Raw genomic sequence first — 22,846 nt, forward strand, 5'->3', positions numbered from 1 at the left:
ACTTCTTTGGTGACTGATTAGATGTACTATGTACCCCATAATCATTCACATAGGGGGAGCTAGGACCTGGGGTCCCCCCTGTTAAAGGAGGCTTCCAATACAATAAGCCACCCCGCTCGCAGACCCCCCACAACCACAGCCCAGGGTTGTGGCGAACAGAACCTTGTCCCTATCAACATGGGGACAGGGTGCTTTGTGGGGAGGCCCCCTATCCCAAAGCACTCCCCCATGTTGAGAGCATGTGGCCTGGTAAGGTTGGGGGGGCCACTCACTCGTTCCCCCTTTTCCTGATTTGCTGGCCCGCATGCTCAGAAAAAGGTCTGATATGGATCTTGGGGGAGGCCCTACGCCGTTTTTTTTTGGGGGGGGTGGGTGGCATGGGGTTCCCCTTAAAATCCATATAAGACCGGAAGGGTCTGGTATGGATGGGGGAGGTGCCATTTTTTTTCTCAAAGTGTTACTAAACCCAAAACAGTAAAATTAGTCTGTATATGCAGTAAAGCATGCTTGTTATACTCACTGTGGAACCTATAGAGTTAATCCTCTGCATTACATACAAAGCCTGTTTGATCCTGACTTCTCTGATCCTCCCCTTCTTCCAGTGCCCCCCCTCTTATCTCCTGATAAGACATATTATGTGGAGACACTCTGCACATGCTCATTTTGGTGTGTATTGCTAAAGAGGGGTTTTTTTTTCTTGGGAGAGGGCATGTGATCAGCACAGGGCCAATCAGCACTGTCCAGACAGAGGTCAGGGTTTCTGCATCCTCCTAGAGCAAAATGAAAACTCATCCTACAAGCTTTAACCAGCGCTCTGCTGGACATGATAGAAGTCACAAGACTGCTCTAACTGCTGATGAGAAAAGGCATTTGCAGTTTATATTTACTAAAATAATTGCATTTCCATGTTGTGTGTACCGTCGGAGACCAGATATAGTGAATGCAGGGTCCTGGGTTTAGTAACACTTTAATTTTTCATTGCCAGCAATTGATGTTCTAACATTCAGCTGTCAGTGGGGAAACCACTGACAGCTGATGAGTCACCAGTTGTTAAGGACGCGTTGGCCTTCTCCTTAACAACCAGCTATTCTTCACAAAGAATTCGGATTGGTTGATACATTTTCGAGCAATAAGAATCAAATTCTGAAACGAATCTACGAAACAAAACTAAACGAATTCTGAAACGAATCTACGAAACAAAACTAATTTTTCAGTTCTGTACATGTCTAATAATGAATGAATCCTAAATTCATTTTGTTCTATTCAATACTTTTGGAATCATGTGACTCCAGTCGATATCATCCAATCTTTGTGAGATGGACTAGCAGGGATGAATCAGAGTACCTAAGTAATCCCCCGAAATAATGAATTTACACATTGAAACAAATATAGCCAATCTTCCAAAATAAAGTCCAAAAATATAAATCGATTTGGAACAACGAATATACAAAAGAAATATAAATATATGAAAAAAAAATCTGAAAGCGAATCATTCTAACATAATATGATGAAATAAAAGTGAATTGATCAAAAATGATTTTTTTGCATTGTCAATATCTCTATTGACTATATGTTTATGAAGATGGTGATGTAAAAACTCAGATTTTAAACATTCTAAGAATAACAGAGGTCACTAAGGAATTCCATGCACTAGGCTGGCTTCATTGCTGTCTGTGTGGTCAGAGAGTTTAAGAGTAAGATTTGTATTTATTACAAGGGGGAAGGGGCATCATGCTGATACCCTACACAGGGTGCCATGCAACACTCCCCTGCCCATATATAAAATATTTTACCTAATATCTCTAATATGACCAAACATATTTTTCGGAAACCTCACCTAATCGAGATAACCTGTGGTGTCATATTCCAGCCTCATTAACCACTTCAAGTCCAGACACTTTCACCCCCTTCCTGTTTTTTTGCTATATAAATGAAAAAGTCCAAACATTTTGAAAAAAAAGTGTTTTTCTTATAAAATTTTCAAATAAATAATCTTTCTTCATAATTCTTGGCCAAAATGTATTCAGTTATCTTTTTAGTAAAAAAAAAATAACCCAAATTAGTTTATAACCAAAAATTATAATTTTTCAAAAAAATTTTTTTACATTTTTTTTATTTTTTTATATTATTATTTATGGTTTCTTTTTTAACATACTGTCACCCTAGCAGTACAGTGTAACCATAGTGACACTGTACTACTTGTGGGGGGTGATGAAGAGTTTTTTGTTTTTTTTTACACTGATTGCTTTTACACCCAAAAGCAATCATTTCTCCTGCTCGCTTTTTAAAAACTTTTTTTACATATTTATTATATTTTTTTATATTATTATTAGTTTTTTTTTTTTTTAACATACTGTCACCCTAGCAGTACAGTGTCACCATAGTGACACTACTACTTGTGGGGGGTGATGAAGATTTTTTTTTTTACACTGATTGCTTTTACACCCATAAAGGCTGTAAAAGCAATCATTTCTCTTTTTCTCTGGCTGCATTCTTGCAGCCATTGAGAAATACTGAGAGAGTTGTGATTGGTCACAGCTTGTCACATGGTACAAGGCCTTTGTGAATAGCCTTGTACCATGTGACCTCTGTGATCATTCACTATTAGTGAGCAATGATGTCAGGAAGTGACATCATGTTTACTACTATTCATGTGATCACTGATTGGCCAATCATTGATCACATGATCGGGACCTCACACAGAGGTCCCGTACAGCGATCAGTGTTTAGCGGATACAGTGGGCACCGGATCGCGGTGCCGTGCACTCCCAGGGAGCGCGCACAGGTAATGGATGTGGGAGGACGTTTATAAATGACAACCCGCTCCTGTACTGCTCCCGTCTGGCAGTTTATGTACATGGGCCGGACGGGAAGTGGTTAAAGAGGGTATCATCCAACTTTCACTAAACCGCATATGTTTACAGCAGAACAGATATCTGTTGTTGTCGTTATTCACTGCTGAACAATCAAATTCCCTCATCTGGCCAGTGTAAAGGCATAGATGTTCACCATTACAAAAAAAACTGTATACGCAGATAGGGGGTGTCTGTTGATGAAAACCAGCTGTGTAGCTTTGACCAAAACTGAATAATGCCCTTGTTATAGGTGTAGTCCATTGACATACCTCAGGAATCCTGATCTGAAAACTCCAATGCTAAGGCATTGCTAAGAGGGGTCCAGCTATTAATGTTCACCATCACAAGAGTGAGCTCTTTCTCTGGGGCAAATCTCCTGACATGCATTAAATCTCCTGACATGCATTAAATCTCCTGACATGCATTGTCTCTCCCCTGATACAGTAGCTCTCGCTTCCTAAACACAGAACATCACATGAAAATACATTGGAAACTTTTTACAAAAATCAAACCACAGTTTTTACTTCCTTCTTGGCCTGTTCTCTGAGATTTATATAATTTAGGCTGGCTTCATAATCCCTTCTGTTGTTGTACATCAGGGTTTTTAGGGCTCCTCCAGAGGTTGACAGAGGTTCCCTGAGTAACGAGCAAGTTCTACCTATCAGATAAGCTCCCTCTGACAACATTGATCTTTTTAGCTCAGTGGCCATCCCACTGAATCAGCCCACTGGCCATCCTACAAAGGACCATTCCATGTCCTTCCATAGCCGAGTTGCCAGTCACTCCTGCCAGTGGTGTATTTAGGTTTCATGCTGCCCTAGGCAATACAAAAATCAGCCCCCCCCCCCCAAGGAGAGACCCTGACACCAACCAATACCCCTGTCCCCCATGAAGAGAGCCTGACATTGACCAATACCCCAGCCCCCTCCTCACCCAAGAGAGCCTTCCACTACTACTGCACCCCATACCCTGGACACCCCACTCTCCTCAGCAAGAGAGAGAAGACACTCACTTTCACAGCTCCGAACATCCCCGGGAACAAGAGTCAGGCTCTTCATGCACCATCAAGCAGCCCTTCTCGTATCCCAACTGGTCCCCATGCTGCGTGTGTCCCCTCTTCCATTCCTTCTTCCAGGGGGGTGGTGCTGCTGCTGTATTTCACCAAAATTGACATTTTTGTTGCTAGGGGTGACAGAAATCTAACTTGTATCTTAGTGCAAATTTCTGGGAAAATCACTAAGCCAATCACACAAGCAGGAAATGACATTTTTAGGGGGCATTCTGTACAACATCTGTATACAGAACACCTCCAGGTAGACATATTGCATTGCATTTTACAGAAAATTACAGCACTGCAGATTGAAAAGGAAAGGTAATTTTTAATAACATTCAATTACAATTTGACTTGAGTAGCAGTTGTATACGCTATATTATTTTTTTATTTGCTCATTTTTTTCCCATAAAAGTGGAGTTACCCTTTAAGGCTGATATTGACTCACAAAAGAGGTTTCTTTTTCAGTAACTCCATCTGTACTATCATTTTTTCCACAATTATGTGCAGATTTTAAATATTTCCTTATAGCCCTGCAATATAACTGCTCACTGATAACACTGAAACTACTTTATGGGATATTTTGACCTATCAACGCTACTAACGTCACACCGGAAACTAGTCTAACGTAAGTAAATAAATATATCTTTACGATGAATGACATTGGCTGACTGAAAATAATATTTACCCCGTGAAACACATTTGTGTCATGTGAATTTCTGACAATATGCATTTATGGCAAAGCAGAGTGTAGCTGTAGGCATTCTCTAAAACCAAAGAGAAATGTGTACAAAATAACCAGCATAAATAAACCCAACACATAAAAGAAAATCCTGAGTTCAGGTTACCTGTAACATAGCCCAAGGTAAGGCAGGGGTCACATGATCCATTTATTTACACTCTGTCATGTGATCCAGCTGAATTCTACTTCTCTGGAGGTGTGCTGTTGTGTGAAAACAGATCTCTGGACTTCAGTGGAAAAGCACACAAAATGCACAAATACTACTTAGGTCATTTGTATGATTGTCGTGTCTTCTCTTGCTTCCTAAACACAGAACATCACATGAAAATACATTGGAAACTTTTTACAAAAATCAAAACACAGTTTTTACTTCCTTCTTGGCCTGTTCTCTGAGATTTATATCATTTAGGCTGGCTTCATAATCCCTTCTGTTGTTGTACATCAGGGTTTTTAGGGCTCCTCCAGAGGTTGAAAGAGGTTCACTGAGTAATGAGCAAGTTCTGCCTCTCAGATAAGCTCCCTCTGACAACATTGATCTTTTTAGCTCAGTGTCCATCCCACTGAATCAGCCCACTGGCCATCCTACAAAGGACCATTCCATGTCCTACCATAGCCGAGTTACCAATAGTGTCACTCCTGCCAGTGGTGTATTTAGGTTTCATGCTGCCCTAGGCAATGCAAAAATTGGCTCCCCCCCCCCAAGGAGAGACCCTGACACCAACCAATACCCCCGTCCCCCATGAAGAGAGCCTGACATTGACCAATACCCCAGCCCCCACCCAAGAGAGCCTTCCACTACTACTGCACCCCATACACTGGACACCCCCCTCCCCTCGGCGAGAGAGAGAAGACACTCACTTTCACTGCCCCAGACATACCTAGGAACAAGAGTCAGGCTCTTCATACACTATCAAGCAGCCCTTATCGTATCCCAACTGGTCCCCATGCTGCGTGTGTCCCCTCTTCCATTCCTTCTTCCGGGGGGTGGTGCTGCCCCCCTGAAAAAATGCAGCTGCCCCCCTGAAAAATGCCACCGTAGGCAAATGCCTTGCTTGCCTTGTGGTAAATACACCCCTGACTCCTGCACATGTGTGCAAGAGTTCTGATGGAACGGCATGGGTATGCCATTCTTTCAGAGTGCATGCGCTGGTATTGTCTCTAGCTGCTGCTCTGTAGAATATCTCCTGAATGGTGAACGTATAGCAGATATTCATTTTACCTACAGGTAAGCTTTATTGTAAGCTTACATGTATGTAAAAATACACATACACAAGGTTGTCATGAGAGGGTTATGAAGAGTGCCATTACTGGCCTCTCTTTGAAAATGCTAGTTACAGTACCTGGCCATATCTGCATTTAATAGTTTGAAGTCTCAGACCGGAAACAACATGTTGTAAATAAGTCAACAAAATGTCCAAATTCCTATCCTTTATTCTTATTCCAGATCAGTGATTCAGAAAACACTACAGCCAAAGTATCAGCATGACAACTAGGCATTTAATATTATTATTATTATTATTCAAGATTTATATAGCGCCAACAGTTTATGCAGTACTACAATTTGAGGGGGACAGTACAATTACAAAACAGTTTGATACAGAAGGAATTGGAGGGTCCTGCTCATGGAGGTTACAATCTAAAGGGAGGGGGAGGTGGTACAAAAGGTAAAAGTTGATAGAGGTGACTCAAGTACAGTTTTTAGGTGGAGGTGGGGGAGGCTTCCCTTAATTAATGAGTTTTCAAGGATTATCTAAACCCCTAAACACGCCGTTATAAATTATCTCATGAAATTACACTTTTAAATGTTTTATGCAGAATAAAGTTACAAAAATAAATATTAACAACAACAACAATAAGCAATGTAAATATAAAAGGAAAATAAGTGCTTTACATCAATAGGGAAACAAAATGATGCACAGTGTGGAGGTCAGAGGTGTGACGCATAGTGCAGGGAGAGGAGTGCGGAGTGTATGGCTGTAGGAAGGAAGGAAGGAAAGAAGGAAGGGAAGGAAGAGAAGGAAGAGAAGGAAGGAAGGAGAGGAAAGAAGGAAGGAAGGAGAGGAAAGAAGGAAGGAAGGAAGGACAGGAAGGAAGGAAGGAAGGAAGGGAGGGAGGAAGGGAGGGAGGAAGGAAAGGAGAGAGGGAAGGAAGGAAGGTCAGACTCATATGGATGGTTCCCGTCTCACTGGCTCAGTCAGAAGCATCACAGGGCTGCTGGTTGCTCTATATTCAATTTCCCACCCACACATCCCCTTCTCAGAAGCTGCATGGACTGGATTGTGGCACAGAGGGAGGCAGAGCAGATTCAACCTCTCTCCTCTCCTATTAGTGCAGAGGATGGGGGGAGGGGCTGGGCACTGAGGAGCACACTGGGGGGCCCAGAAAGAAAGGGAAATCTGATGGAAGTGGGGAGTGATCGGTGCAGTGGGGGCAGTAACACGCACCAGTCTCCCTGTATGGCTTTCAGTGAAGCAGCTGGAAGCTGATTCTCCTCCTCTCCCTCCCACAGCTTGCAGATATCGGTGCTTGTAACTGCCCCCACTACACTGATCACACCAGACTGTCAATTTCACCTGCTACAGTCTGCGAGCCTAATTTATAGGGGGGGGGGGTAGTGGGCAAGGAATAACATAGCAGGGGCAATTGCCCCCCTGTAGTAGCGACGCTTCCATGTGGCAGTGACAGGAGAGAGAACCTGGAGGGGAGAGACAGAACAGTGCAAACCTCCTCCCAGCCCTTTCCTCCTCTCTAGCTCAATCACAGCATCTGTCACACAGAGACACTCAGTGGCAGCCACTGCTCCAACTGCACTCCACTCCCCTGCAACTCTCAGCAAACTATCATTATATGGGCTGTGAGCACCTGGACCCACACCCTGCTGGTTGACTTCCAACTCTAGACACTGGAGTGGAGATTTCTTCCCTCCCAAGGCACTTTGAACTCTCCAAACTACAGAGCCCCATCCAGAAATATCAAAATCTGGAGAAACCTACAACAGCAGTTTTCTGCACTCAAAATCTACACTCTGCAGTTCTGTACTTCGCACATGTGCAGACCCTGTGTTTATTACCAAACCATTTCTACCTGCTTTTATCCTGTGACAGGGCCCTGCGCTGTTACAATATACACACACTATATTGCCAAAAGTATTCGGACACCTACCTTTACACACACACATGAACTTTAATGGCATTCCAGTCTTAGTCCATAGGGTTCAATATTGAGTTGGCCCAACCTTTGCAGCAATAACAGCTTCAACTCTTCTAGGAGAGCTGTACACAAAGTTTAGGAGTGTGTCTATGGGAATGTTTGATTATTCTTCCAGAAGTGCATTTGTAAGGTCAGTCATTGATGTCAGATGAGAAGGCCTGGCTCCGCTGTAACTCATTCCAAAGGTATTTTATCGAGTTGAGGTCAGGACTCTGTGCAGGTCAGCCAAGTTCCTCCACCGCAAACTCGCTCATCCATGTCTTTATGGATCTTGCTTTGTGAACTGGTGCGCAGTCATGTTGGAACACCAAGGGGCTATCCCCAAACTGTCCCCACAAGTTGGGAGCATGAAATTGTCCAAAATGTCTTGGTATGCTGACGCCTTAAGAGTTCCCTTCACTGGAACTAAGGGGCCAAGCCCAACCCCTGAAAAACAAACCCCACACCATAATCCCCCCTCCACCAAACTTTACACTTGGCACAATGCAGTCAGACAAGTACTGTTCTCCTGGCAACCGCCAAACCCAGACACATCCATCTGATTGCCAGACAGAGAAGTGTGATTGGTCACTCCAGAGAACACGTCTCCACTGCTCTAGAGTCCAGTAGTGGCGGGCTTTACGCCACTGCATCTGACGCTTTGCATTGCACTTGGTGATGTAAGGCTTGGATGCAGCTGCTCGGCCATGGAAACCCATTCCATGAAGCTCTCTATGCACTGTTGTTGTGCTAATCTGAAGGCCACAAAACATTTGGAGGTATTTAGCTATTGACTCTGCAGACAGTTGGCGACTTCTGCTCACTGTGCACTTCAGCATGCGCTGACCCCACTCTGTCATTTTCGCTGTTATTCCCAGTTGCTTCCACTTTGTTATAATACCACTAACAGTTGACCGTGGAATACTTAGTAGCAAGGAAATCTCACAGATGGACTTATTGCACATGTGGCAACCTATCACGGTACCACACCTGAATTCACTGAGCTCCTGAAAGCGACCCATTCTTTCACAAATGTTTGTAGAAGCAGTCTGCATGCCTAGGTGCTTGATTTTATACACCTGTGGCTATGGAGGCGATTGGAGCACCTGAATCCAATAACTTAGAGGGCTGGCCCAATACGTTTGGATATATATATATATATATTGCTTTCTTCTTCTTTTTTTCTTTTCCTCTACATTTGAATTGTTAGTTTGTTATCTAGCTCAGCCATATTAAAGCCTTCTTAATCTATCCCAGTCTATATTTAATCTTGACTTTCCTTTGATTTGTTAATGTATTTTCTCTAGTGCTTTGGGCTAAATCAAATAGCTGGCCTGTTTGTTCAAGTAAATTACATTTGTTGATACAAGACATCAAGATTTTAGTTTTCAATTTAGAAAAAAATCAATCCCTCAGGTGCAGAAATGGAACTTATATTACAGTTTAAGGAAGATTGCTATGGAAAAACTAGGAAAATTGCATCAGCTGTATTAAATAAATATCCAAAAGTGAAGCACAAAATAGCCATCAAACACAAAATATGAGGGGAATCAGAGTTTAACGGTGTGGCAAGGGTTATAAAATACAAGTGTACAGACACAGACAGCATTCAACTGATGTTTCAGAAAGGACATGAGGTAGTTTAGACTTTAAAAATAAAATACAGTTGTGAACCTGACAAGAGAACACTTTTTCTTGGAGGGTAAATTAACAGTAGTCAGGATTTAGCACTCAAGTTGCTGGCTGGGCCTTGGAACATCATTTAGCAGCACAAAAAAACTAAAGTGTTCACAATATGTTATTCCTATCAATGGACCTGTAGCTTCACAAGCTATGGCACCCAAAGAAACCCCCTCTGCTAGGATCACCTCTTCTATATAGAACTATTTCTTGCTTTATTGTTCCTAGAATATTGTGTCATGTATTACTGGGACTGAAAATTAAGGATAATCCATCATTTTAAGTTGCCACTCGAATAGGAATAGAGGGAAAATCTTCAAATGGTGACACTTAAGCTGGCTATACACCAGTAGTTTATGAACAAATGTTCATATGAACATCTATACGAACATTTTTGTTAGTACATTCAATTGCACAATTAATGTTTTTTAAAAGTACTTAAAAATGTTTGCTTTTAACACTCAATTTTGGAGTGAATGGACTTACTCAAATGAAATCCATGCATTCTAGAAAAATTTAAATTTTCTTTTTTCATTGCAGTCAAAAACAAATGTTGATTTAACTCCATTAATAATTAATAATAATTAATTAATCAAGCAAACATTCTTAGAGCAAAATTTTAATTTTTCAAAACAAAATTCTGCTATTATATGTCCAGCTTTATTTTGGTGACAACTGTCTTTTATACCTTTCTTTCACTTTGGAGTGATTTCCTCATGTTTATAGGATAAAATGGGATAGTGATGGCCAGAAAATCTGACAGGGCTTTTAATTATTCCCTGCTCTTTCCAAACCAAAAAAGTTTTGACTTTAGATGTTACTTTAAAAGATAAGTTTACCTTTGGAAACATGTTACATGTCCAACCTGTTTTTAGGGGGGAACATGTAACATGTTTCCATAGCCATAGCCACCGCCTGCTGCCCCCCTCCATTTGACAGATAGTATGGGAAGAAGTCTCCCCGTACTATCTGTCAAATTTGAAAACAGCATGGCCGTGCGGGGCTCCGTCTGCACAATCACATCATTCATTCACAGATTTCCATGACTGAATGAACTGCAAGTCCTGACAGCCTTAGCGGCTGTGTGCTTGTACTTTTTAATGAACTACCACAGCACTGTGGAGCACCATGGTAGTTCACTGAAGCTTCCTGTTAGAATATCTGCTTGGTCGCACATCCCGTACGGCAAGCAGATATTCTGACAGGTCTGCAGAAGACCTGCATGGTATCAGCGATCTACTGATTGCTGGTGCAATGCTTTCCAGGCTCCTGTAGACAAATATAATAAATGCATATTTTTTTACCTGCAAAAAATATGCATTTATTATTTTTGTCTACAGGGTGAACTTATCCTTTAACCACCTCATTACCACGTTATAGCCAGAAGATGGCTACAGCATGGTTCTATGGTTTTGGGAGATCGTCTATAGACGTCCCCCCAGAATGTGCCTGAGGCATGCAGCAGGCGTGATCTGTGACAGCTGTGTCCTTTGGACACAGACAATCACATACTGTGGTAAAGGACCAATCACAGCGGCCCTTTACTATGAGATCAGCTGTCTCCAATCACAGCTGACCACAAGTAAACAGATTGCCAGTTATCGGCTTTTCCTTTCCTCCGCGCCAGGGGCGGACTGACCATTTGGAAACTCGGGCACTGCCCGAGGGCCCGGGGTCAGTAGGGGGCCCCATAAGATGCCCCTAGTACCTTTTTCATAGGCTTTTTTGAGTTTGGCCAAGGACACAAGGGCCCCATGATCCCCTATTGCCCAGGGGCCCCATGAGTTGTCAGTCCGCCCCTCCTCAGCGCTGTCACTTTGTCAGGAAAGGAAAGCCGATAACTGGCAATCCTGACAGCACTTTGCTTACACTGATAATCGGGGCACTGCAGGTTGCATTAATGTGTGTTAAAATGCTTTAACACAATGTATCGGTGTGAAGCCAGCCCTAAAGTTGAATAGACTTTTTCCTTACTTCCTCTGCCTGTCATTAGGGCTGTGGGTCTTGGGGAGGACCTGAGAGGAAAACTCCATACATGACGAGGAAAAACACATTACAACTTTCTTACATGTTTCAAATGTCACATATAAAAGCAATTTTTTTTAGTACTGCAGCAGTGTCTGTTCTTTACTATTTTTCTACCACAAGGAAAGTCTGTGTTCTAATGCATACAAGTCCCAGGTCTCTTTAATTTTTTAACCTGAGCAGTTGTTCAGCAGTGTTGACTGCACTGATCTAAAAAAAATGTGAGTTTTGGATCAAGTAGAGAAAGCTTAAAAGCTCTTTCAGAATTTTATAGCTGACCGTGTGCCTGTTGGGAAGATCTGTTCTCATTACCTGTCCAAAGAACACAAGACAGATGGGAAATAAAATCTCCCTAAGATGAGAAAAAAAAATCACCCTTTTGATTCATGTTACCATAAAAAGTATCTACAATGTAAAAATACTCTCACCTCCTCCTATGGGGACACCTGTACACTGTTAGGTCTCTTATTACTGTTTCATTCACACTGGTCACCAGAATAGAAATTATTGACTCTTACCAACACAGACTGAAACTAAGCCTGGCACAAGATTTGGCCTTTCAATACTCTATCCAAAGAGAAACACATTTTAGCTGGATTTTTATTTTAATTCTACAAATCTCTGTATGATCAAAAAAGATATGGAACAGAAAATATGTAAAATTGTGAAAGTCACATAAGGATGACTTTCATTGAAACATATCTGAATGATGTCTCAAAAGGGTGCACTAACTAAAAACAGCATTGTGGTGTGAATTCTATGATTTCTAGAAAAACATACATTACCATATAATGCGAATGTCCCCTAAAGTGGACCTTGCATTAAAATACGTCTGCTTATGTGGCAGCCCCTGATCACAAATGCTAGATTAAACCTATAGAAAACATTGAAACAAAAAAGTAAAAAATCCATTGTTCACTTATCTCTTAACAAAAACAACTTAAAATAACCACTCCGACATCATAAATCCTTTTTGACTGGGTTGATATTTTATTATGTATTGCCACAGCTTGATATATGTAAATAAAGAATGATCAAACCACTAACATATAAACATATAACCAGCTCCAGAATCCCTTTTGCATGGGTTGAGCGGATGTCTCAAACTCTCCTTCCTTCTCAGAAGCCAATTCAGCCCCCAGCCCTCCATGTTAGGCTCAGGGGCTTACTTGGGCATCATGCCACCAATTCACCCAACTCTATCCGCCACCTGCCACCTCAGTCCACAAAAAGGATAACCAGCAGCTGTGACACAAGAAGGTATAACAGAAAGAACACAATTATGGGAACCCCACACATGAGAACATGCTCTGTAAGTAACAAAGTATAAAACACATGTCATTTTCAAATATTAGTATTACATTTTTTTTTAAGTCCATCTTATTTTTATTATGGTTTTAATTTTTTTTATTGACAATATAGTAAAGATTACAAAGCCAAGCAACAAGGGCGGGAGGGAGGGACTCCCCTGAAGATGTGCAGACTGAAGTGACCAGTAGATTGCGAGTTGCTGTGTGGCTAGGCAGACTCCTCCTTCTTACGCTCTCTACCAATAACCTTGACACCTAATTCAGGCTGTTCCTTCTCCTCCACCCTTCGCCCATACACTTAACATTTTGCCACCAATTGTTATGGGGAGGAAGCTGTAATCAGTCATGATGCCTGCTGTGTTTATAACACAGGGCATTGCAATCCTTACACCCCAGCTTCTAGTAGACTTACCTAGGGGTCTACTTGCAGGATCCTGGGAAAGCTAAGAACACCAAAACCTATAATAATGCATTCCTACACAGCACTTTATCACATTTCCATTAAATTTGCGATCCTCAGCTTTCCCAAAATCCTGCTGATGGCAACAACAAGAAGCAGGAAGAGGTTGGAATATGAGGAGTAAGAAGAGTATTTTTTTATCCAACTAAACAGACATCGTATTTTAGTGCAAGGTATGGTTTAAAACAGGTAAGCAGAAGACTAAAGAACTAGTCACCAGTATTCTCTGCAGCTGATCTTTACTGACTTAACGTGTCTTTTTCTGCACCGTGTTTCTGGATGATGGCGGCCATCTTTGTACAGGAAAACAACTTTGCTTCCCATTTGTCAGTGCTGCACCACTGTTGGCTGGTGATCTAATGACAGAAGAAGGTATACAGTTGCAAGAAAAAGTATGTGAACCCCTTGGGATTACGTGGAGTTTTGCATGAATTGGGCATAAAATGTGCTCTGAACGTCATCTAAGACAATAGAAGAACACAGTCTGCTGAACATAATACTACACAAACATTAGATGTTGCCATGGTTTAATTGCATTTAACATGTAAACATTCACAGTGCAGGGAGGAAAAAGTATGTGAACCTTTGGACTTAATAACTGGTTGACCCTCCTTTTGGCAGCAATAACCTCAACCAAACGTTTCCTGTAGTTGCAGATCAGACCTGCACAACGATCTGGAGCCATTTTGGACCACTCCTCTTCACAAAACTGTTTCAGTGTAGCAATATTCTTGGGATGTCTGGTGTGAATCGCTCTCTTAAGGTTATGCCACAGCATTTCAATCGGGTTGAGGTCAGGACTTTGACTGGGCCACTCCAGAAGGCGTATTCTGTGCTGTTGCAGCCATTGTTTTGTTGAATTACTTGTATGCTTTGGGTCATTGTCCTGTTGCGGAGCTTCAGGTGGCGGACAGATGGTCGTACGTTTTCCTGCAAAATGTCTTGATAAACTCTGGAATTCATTTTCTTGCAACTGTAATCAAACAGAAAAAGGAATGGGAGAGAAAGTACACATGAACACACACAAGAATACACAGAATGATTGCAGCAGAAGCACGGAGGTCTTTGCATTGCAGGTTCTCAGATGCAGCTTATGCTCCAGCAAGGAAAACAGTGAGCACAGTAGAAACATCACCAAATCTCACTCCAGTTCTTGTGAGAATAGTAGTCACGGGCAGCACTGCCTTAGCTCTCATACTGAAGATTTACAGCCATGAGGCTTTAGGCACAGAAGTGCCTAGGTACGTTTACATACCAGAAAGTGTAATGCTATATTCCAGAAGAAACTCAAGACAAAGAGTTATTTTTGGGGGTACTGCCTAGGCACAATTAACAATTTCATATTTTTCCTATAACATAGCAAATCTTCACTTTTTGAGTTCAGGTCCACTTTAAAGGGAACAGCATCTATAAAAGGCCATGCACTTTCAAAGTATATTGCTGTTCCAACCAGGCTGCAAAGTTTAACAATCAGAAAATTAGATTTATGTGCCAGATAAAATGATCTCAAATGAGATTCCTACCGTGCATATAAAAGTAATAGAGCTGACATGGTGAATAGTGATTGCCCTCTTCCATCATCTACATGTTTATCATTACTGCATGCAATCAATGGTGTCATCAATTTCATGAAATATCAGAGTACAGTTTTCCCCCTTCCTTATCTAACACTACAGCATGTTTTAATAAAGTCAATGAATGAAGAACTGCGTTATTATTGTTCACTGTATTGGAATGTAAATGACTTTAGTATTGATTTTCATAGACAGGCCCAGGTCACCCTAATTAGATATTCAGAAAGAGTGCAGCTTGCAATATTAAGCTTTATCAAGAAGGGAATACAGTAAATCGTGATGATGGGAATAAAGTCAGCCGTCACTGCAATTCTCAAATAATTAACAGTGCTATAGAAAAGCCATGTCTCTAATGACTGTTCAGATTGGAATATAGATTGGTTGATTATAAGTACATTGCCTTATTACATTCTAAGAACAATAACTACATATAAGGCTATTTTCTATGTCTAGACAACAGTGCGATTTTAGTTCTTAAAGCAAACTTGTGGGTACTTGTAAGCTTGCTGTGAGATTACATTGTAGGCACCTCTAGGGATCTTCATGTATGGTTTGTTTATTTTTGGAGCTCCCCAGGACCCCCAAAACCCAGGAGGTTCTATTGTACAGGAACAAGTCCTTTGCGTGGATGTGCTGTGGCCCTTTTCCTTCATAACTGTATCGCTATGAGCCCTTAAAGCTGTGTAGCACCCTCTAGTGTGCTACTAAGGTTAGTGTAGGTAAATTTATTATGGTATGACCCGTGGTAACTGTCTGATTCTCTAATTAGGTTGGGTTACTGCAGGTCAGGTTGGGTGACTATCGCCTTCACCTGGTTCTGGAGGCCCATGGAAGCTTCCACAAGTTAGTGGGCGGAAGAGGTGGAGAACTAAATCTGCATGTTTGTGGGAGTCCACCAATCCCAGGTTAAGAGGCACTGGTAGTGTGGTAAGGTAGTGTGGTAAGGCTAGCCAGTAAATATGAGAGAGCCATGCTAGCAGGAGAGTCAGGTGGAAGATGGAGTGCTGAGGAGGCTGGTGCTAGGTCTAGGGGTGCTTTTGCCTCCAGGCTGGGCTCAGGCTGGCTCAGGAATATCCATTCAGCATCACAGTATGAACAGAATCCTAGCCTGGGAGCACTGGGAGCAAGGAGGACAGAGCGAGTACATCAGGACACCCAGGGATTCACAAAGGGAGAGACTGCTACATGAAGCAAGCTTTCAAAGTTTGGCACTGTGCTTAACACTTTATCCCTGTCCTGGGAGATCTTCAGAGCATCCAGGAGGGCTGGTAGTGCCTGCAGGCTGTGGAGCTGAGAGCAGTTCTACAGGGGAAAGGAGATACTTCTGCATGTAGTTTGCAACAATCTGTGCTGACATTTAAAGGGGCCTGAGAATCCTTAGCCCATGAGGGGCTTTTGCTACTGATCCATAAAGACTGACCGCATTCAAGCAGAAGAACAGTCCAGGATGTTTCTTTGTACATAGGAGGGAAGTTGTCCCTGTGCATTGCTTCAGTCAAGTTGGGCATCCCATAATCCCTATTACCCTATCCAAGTTATTTCCCCTGATAAAATAACAAAAACCAAGCTCCTGGACTATTCACTGTCTGTGGGTGCAAGTGTGGAAAAATGTGTGTTGCCTGGCTGTGCAAAGGTAAGGGGGACCTAGAAACACAGCGATCTTCAAGAGGGTAGGGTTACAGCTGTATGCCCCACTTGATGTGCACATGCATTTATATATAAGACACCCAAAATCTTATATAAAAGAACCCATAATTCACCATGCTGAAAAAAAAATCTTAAGCAGCAAATGACCATGCCTCTCTTTCCATAAAGTCTCCATTCTCTCAAAGCCTGTTCACCAAAATTTAAAACGGTATTAAACCCAAAAGCAAACATTTATTATATTATAGCTTATCATTTCTTAGATGAGATGTAGGTAGAGATCAAGCCAGTGGGTATCAGTTTAAAATTGAATGTTATAATCAGCAGTGCTCTTCCAATCTTGTCATCAACTTGAAGTACCATATTTGACTAGAAGTAGGAATACCACCAAAGGATTACATTGCATTCAGCAGATCCATTGACCTCAGTGTTATCAAGGGGTCAAAAAGTGCTTCCCAATGCTTCCCCAGGAATATCATCAACAGGTGAGACAATCCTAGTGAGATCCTCAGTTCACACCTACCACCAGGTAGGTGATGTCACCATCTGACGCTGCAGAGTCAAACTGGGAGAAACTTAGAGTTTGTGATGTCAGACAATATACCTAGTGCTAGGTGTAAGCAATTTTATTATTGGATTGTCATGCTTTTGCTTTGCATAAAAATACATTATTTGCACTTACCATTCTTTTTTTTTAATCTTACTGTTAATATGGATGCTGTTAAGGAACTGTAGATATCACCTGACTCAGCTAACCCTTGATGGCATGCTAGAAAAACTAAAGGACTGGCTTTAAAAGCACTTCATAACCTCTTGGTAAGTCTGCAGTCAATAGATTTGGTGAGTACATTGCAATCATTTGGTGAAGGTCTCACTCTTCATTCAATCTAGCACAATGGGCTGCTGATAACAATATTGAACTTGAAATTTAGTTTGTATATCATTCTTGCAAGCTGCCTGCAAAGTACTTTTTTGGAGGTTGTTGTGGTTTTAGGAATAGCAGCAAATCAACTAGAAGGAGGTCAATAATGGCAGCCTCCATTTTTCCATCATATCATGTTAAAGAAGTAGTATTTATCACAAACTGCATTTTTTAAAAATAATATAGTCTTTTTTTATTTGTTATCTTTTGCTAAATCTCAGTACTAAGAATCTCATGCAGCCTTTATGAAGCCACTTCTATCTACATGCATTCCTGCAATAGCTTCATGGCATTTCCCAAGGCAGGTCTCCTAACTGTAACAACTGTGGACAATGCCTGCTTAATTTATGTACAAATGGCCACTTGTAACCTCCATCTAAAGCTTGTGTGCCAGGATGACAACACAGGAGTACAGGGGTAGAACCAGGGACTGACCATTTGGAAACTAGGGCACTGCCCGAGGGCTCGGGGTCAGTAGGGGGCCCCATGAGATGCCCCTGGTACCTTTTTCATAGGCTTTTTTGAGTTTGGGCAAGGACACAGGGACCCTATGATCCCCTATTGCCTGGGGGCCCCATGAGTTATCAGTCCACCCCTGGATAGAGCTTGTCATGCCATAACACAGCTTACCTGAACAAGAACCTGCATGGCAGGATCACCATGTATCATTTTAATGTAAGCTGCATATTTAAAAATTCTGAAAAATACGTTTGACATTACATCAATGTGTTGAAGCTTAAATGAGATTTTAGTAATTGTGTTTTACATATGTTTTATTATTTTATGCCTATTCCCTTTGGTTATGAATTTAATGTTTGACTTATCCCTCCCACTAAAATACATAAAAAATACATTCGCTTATGATGACATAAAGTATATGCACATAACACAGTTTATAGGTATTGTGATTTCGCTGTATCATGACTTTAAAAAATGAAGCATTAAAATCTCGCCCAAGCCCCAGCCTCACTTTTGTGTGCTGCGGTGTATTTCAGCCTGGTGGAAAATTACTAGACGAGTGTGTAAGACTCCTCGTACAAGAAATTCTGCTTTTGCCATAACATTAACAAACAGATTTCACCTGTCTATCGAGACAGAGGGCTACATAGCCAGCATTCCTGGTACATGTTTGTAAAAATGCTGGTTTTGTCAAGGTCTCCATCTACTTTCTTATTAAATAAAGAATGTGTACTGTCTCCAAGGTCTGCTGTTCATGTTCAGGAAAAAAGCTAAAGTCATCCTGAACATCACAAAATTTGATCTTGAAATGATAGAACCAAATAATGTTCAAGTGCATTGAATTTGGTACAAAAATGAGCTAAAAGCTGCAGAGTGCACATAATTACAGGCACACAGCAGCAATTATACACATATAATGAAATGGGAGCACAGCTCTTTATAGTTACCAGGGGTCTATTTACTAATTACATTATAAACTAGCACCGGACCCCCCTTTTAAAGAACTTTTGGCTGAATGTTGAGGGACAAATTGTAAATTGGGAGGGAAACTATGGTGGTAAAAATAGTCATCAGATATCCACCCCCTCTCAGGGGACTGAGCAAAGGGGTACATTAGTACCACTTACCTATTCCCACAAAGTTAAAGTTTAAAAAACACCAATACTAAAATAAAAATTTCTTCATTTAAAAAAGCACAAACACACAGTTACTAGCTTTTAAAATAAACTTATTCATGTCCACAGACGTTTTTCCAGCATCAATCAAGGTGTCTGGGAACGTATACATTATTCAAGTCACCCAGTGAGATATTCCACATGAAACAATATTATTATTATTATACAGTATTTATAAAGCGCTAATGGTTCGCTCAGCGCTGTACATTACAGAGGGGGACAGAACATGTGACAGAACAATACCAATACAATGCAAAACATGAGGGGATTGAGGGCCCTGCTCTTTGGAGCTTACAATTTAGGAGGGAGGGGATAGTGGTACAGGAGGAGATAGCTGTGGGGGATGGAGTGGTAGGAGGAGTGGAGGAGGTCGGCAAGTTAGCAGGGGGTGGGGTAGGCTTCCCTGAAGAGATGGGTTTTCAGGGTGCGCCTAGAGAGGAGAGTAGGTGATAATCTGATGGGTTGGGGCAGGGAGTTCCAGAGGATGGGTGACACCCTGGAAAAGTCCTGGAGGCGGGCATGGGAGGAGGAGACCAGGGAACTAGAGAGAAGGAGGTCTTGTGAGGAGCGGAGTGTGCGTGCTGGGCGGTACTTGGATATTAGGTCAGTGATGTAGTTCGGGGCAGTATGGTGGACAGCTTTGTAACATGACCTATTGCCTGCCAGTCTGTGCTCCTGCCACTAAGTGACCCATTCCCAGCTTTGGTAATTTAAATTTACTGCCAGGCAACCCCAGGTGATGTGATTGCCTAGGCTTCTTGACAGTATTACTTCAGCCTGGAGTCTATCCTTTAGGGCTCGTTCACACTTGACTGTTTTACCAACTCTTGTCAAAGGCCCCTATAGCGTTCGGTAAGCGTTGGTCCGGCATTTGCGGAGCATTTTTTAACGCTCCGCAAACGCTGCATTCGCGGTTCAGCGGTGGTTGCTAGGCTTTTGCCAAGCATTAAAAATGTCCCATAAACGCCTATAATGAAGTTTGAATGGTGTTACTGCTCGGCAAACGCCTCGCAACCGCGTCACAACCGCACCGAAACCGCCGGCCGGGCATTTGCGGGGTGTCACCATAGACTAGAATAGGAGGCTTCAACACCTCCTGACTTGACCAGAGGCATCCGTTTTGCCGCACTGCGCCGCGATGCTAACGCTCCCCATAGAACAGCACTATGTGCTGCAATGTGCAGAATTGTCCGAGGCGTTTGGGAAGCGGTAAAAACGCCTGCACACAACGCTAGTGTGAACGTAGCCTTAGTGCCGAATATGAATATGAGTACAACCTATCTGAGTTCCGTCACCATTGACTTCAATAGTGTTCAGATTTGGATTTACGGTTTTCACAGATTTTCGTCCTGTTCGTCTGCATTGCTGAAACATTGAGCATGGACATATTTGATCAAAACCTTTTGACTTGTAGAGTTTTTGCTGCTAATCACAAAAATAACCTGTAAGCTAACCTAGCATGTACCATCAGGGTTCATGTACACTGCAGCTGCTAAACTGACGTTCAGGAACTGCTCAGCATTTTTTTTCAGCAGCCCCTGAACTCTCCCTAATGTTTTCCTATGTGTCCATGTACACACAATTGTTTACAGGCGCTTGAGTTTACACTTGTTTTTTTGAACGCACCAAACTTGCGTTCAGGAGTAGATTTTACTGGCGTTTCAAACACCAAACGCTTGTAAATGTGTGTAGATGCTTGTAAATGTGGTTAACCGCGTTTATAAAAGTTTGCGTTTGGAAGCTTTTTTTTAACTGTTCCATGTCCAGATGCTGTCCAGAGCCTTTTTTCATCATCAGAAATGCATGCAAAGCAATTTCCATGTATTCAAATGAGCCTAGTACACCAGCGCAGTCAGTTCCAGGTTTCGCGTGAAGGAAAAAATGGTAGAACGTGCTGCATTATGCTCATGATGAGATCCATAGTGAATACAACCAGAAAAGACAGGTCATCTCAACACATACTGCTCTCTCTGCTTCTGCTCTCTCTATTTCTCTCAAAATCTCTGAAATAGTTAATTATTTACTATTTTTCAGTGCATTCTGGGCATTTGGGAAGATCTCCTGAGGTTATCTTTTAAAAATGCTTCTAAACGCAAACACGCATAAACGCGGTATGCAATCGCGGCTAAACTGATGTTTTTTAACCTGCGTTTTCCAGCAGTCAGTTTCCATCATTCAGAAGAGTTTTCCAAATGCCCTGTGTACATGAGCCTTATGTAGAAATATTCTGTTTCTGCCGTTTGCAATTTGCAAAACCTGTTGGATATGCTACACACATGAAAACAGCATACTAAAACATCAAACTGTTGTTGACATACATCCAGTTCACTAAGTACAACTGGCATCTCTGTGGAGATGTAAAAGTAGTGACAGTGCTGCTAAGATGCAGCTCAGATATACCAAGTACCAGGGGTGGACTGACAACTCATGGGGCCCCCGGGCAATAGGGGTTCATGGGGCCCCTGTGTCCTTACCCAAACTCAAAAAAGCCTATGAAAAAGGTACCAGGGGCATCTCATGGGGCCCCCTACTGACCCTGGGACCTCGGGCAGTGCCCGAGTTTCCAAATGGTCAGTCCGCCCCTGCCAAGTACTGTGTTACGTATGCAAATGAGACAGCCAAGTGAGAATCAAGAGGTGGCCAATTTGGTTCCCAAGCAGAAAAACATGGAAGATGAACCACTTGTTGACCTGACAAAGGTATTGTTTGTCACCAGTTCACATAAAACTCACACTAATGAGAAATTTGTGATAGCAATGAACAAAGAAGGTGAAGGTTTTCATTATTTGAGACAGATGTTTCCAAGAATAACTAATGCCAAGATTAAGGAAGGGATTTTTGTTGGTGGTCCACAGTTCAGATACATCATCAATAACAAGCCATTCATAGATCCGTGCAGGGGTGTCAAACTGGTGGCCCTCCAGCTGTTGCAAAACTACAAGTCCCATCATGCCTCTGCCTTTGGGAGCCATGCTTGTAACTGTCAATCTTGCAATGCCTCATGGGACTTGTAGTTTGGCAACAGCTGGAGTGCAGCCAGTTTTACACCTGTGCGTTAGTGGGACCAGAGAAAATCACCTGGCATTCAAGGATGTCATTGAGAATTTTCTTGGCAACTACAGATCAGCAAACTAAAGATTCAGCTAATTGACAAATGTCTTATAGCATAGCAGAACATGAATTACAATTTGTCATGGAAGATTCACCTTCTGCATTCACACTTCTTTTCTGAAAAACTAGGTGCATACAGTGATGAACATGGTGAAAGGTTTCACCAGGACATTACCACAATGGATAAATGATATCGGGGAAACTGGAATCCAACGTTGGAGTGACTATTTTTGGACACTGAAGCAAGATACAGCGGACATAAGTACAAGTGAAAATCAGCAGCAAACTTCTTTTAGCCCTGTTGAAGTCATGCATGCAGCATGTTGGAAACTAAGCATTATGCAATAAAATACATTATAATCATTAAAAGTTATTTCTTGTTCAAGCGTTTCTAATTATTATAAAGCGAAAAACATAGCATTCACTATTACAAAGTTAGTTTCATGGTTCTCAAGATTCCTACCTCATACATTCTGAAATTATATTTGGTATCTGTTTGAAGGGGTCTTTCATAATCACCAAACGTTTTTCATGCAGCAAAGTTTTCAAAAACTTTGTTGTCCAATGTTATTTGACCTTTTGAGGCAATTTAATAAAGTCTACAGCATTGGCTAGTCATCAGGAATATTGCTACAGACAACAGATTTGT

The 22,846-nt window shown here is 41.8% G+C and overlaps 1 long non-coding RNA gene across 1 annotated transcript in view; it reads left to right on the top strand.

The window, feature by feature from the left end:
* LOC149445741 (uncharacterized) overlaps positions 1 to 22,582 on the top strand; it is a 47,349-nt gene extending 24,767 nt beyond the window's left edge. Inside the window, exons 2-3 of the long non-coding RNA XR_016306354.1 lie at positions 17,257 to 17,346; positions 22,327 to 22,582. This is a non-coding gene — a long non-coding RNA (uncharacterized LOC149445741). The remainder of the gene's footprint in view (positions 1 to 17,256; positions 17,347 to 22,326) is intronic.
* Positions 22,583 to 22,846: the final 264 nt, after the last annotated feature.

The sequence above is a fragment of the Staurois parvus genome, unplaced genomic scaffold, assembly GCF_062004578.1.
Source record: "Staurois parvus isolate SC_StPar_1 unplaced genomic scaffold, SC_StPar_1.0 ptg000714l, whole genome shotgun sequence".
NCBI classification, from domain to species: Eukaryota; Metazoa; Chordata; class Amphibia; order Anura; family Ranidae; genus Staurois; species Staurois parvus.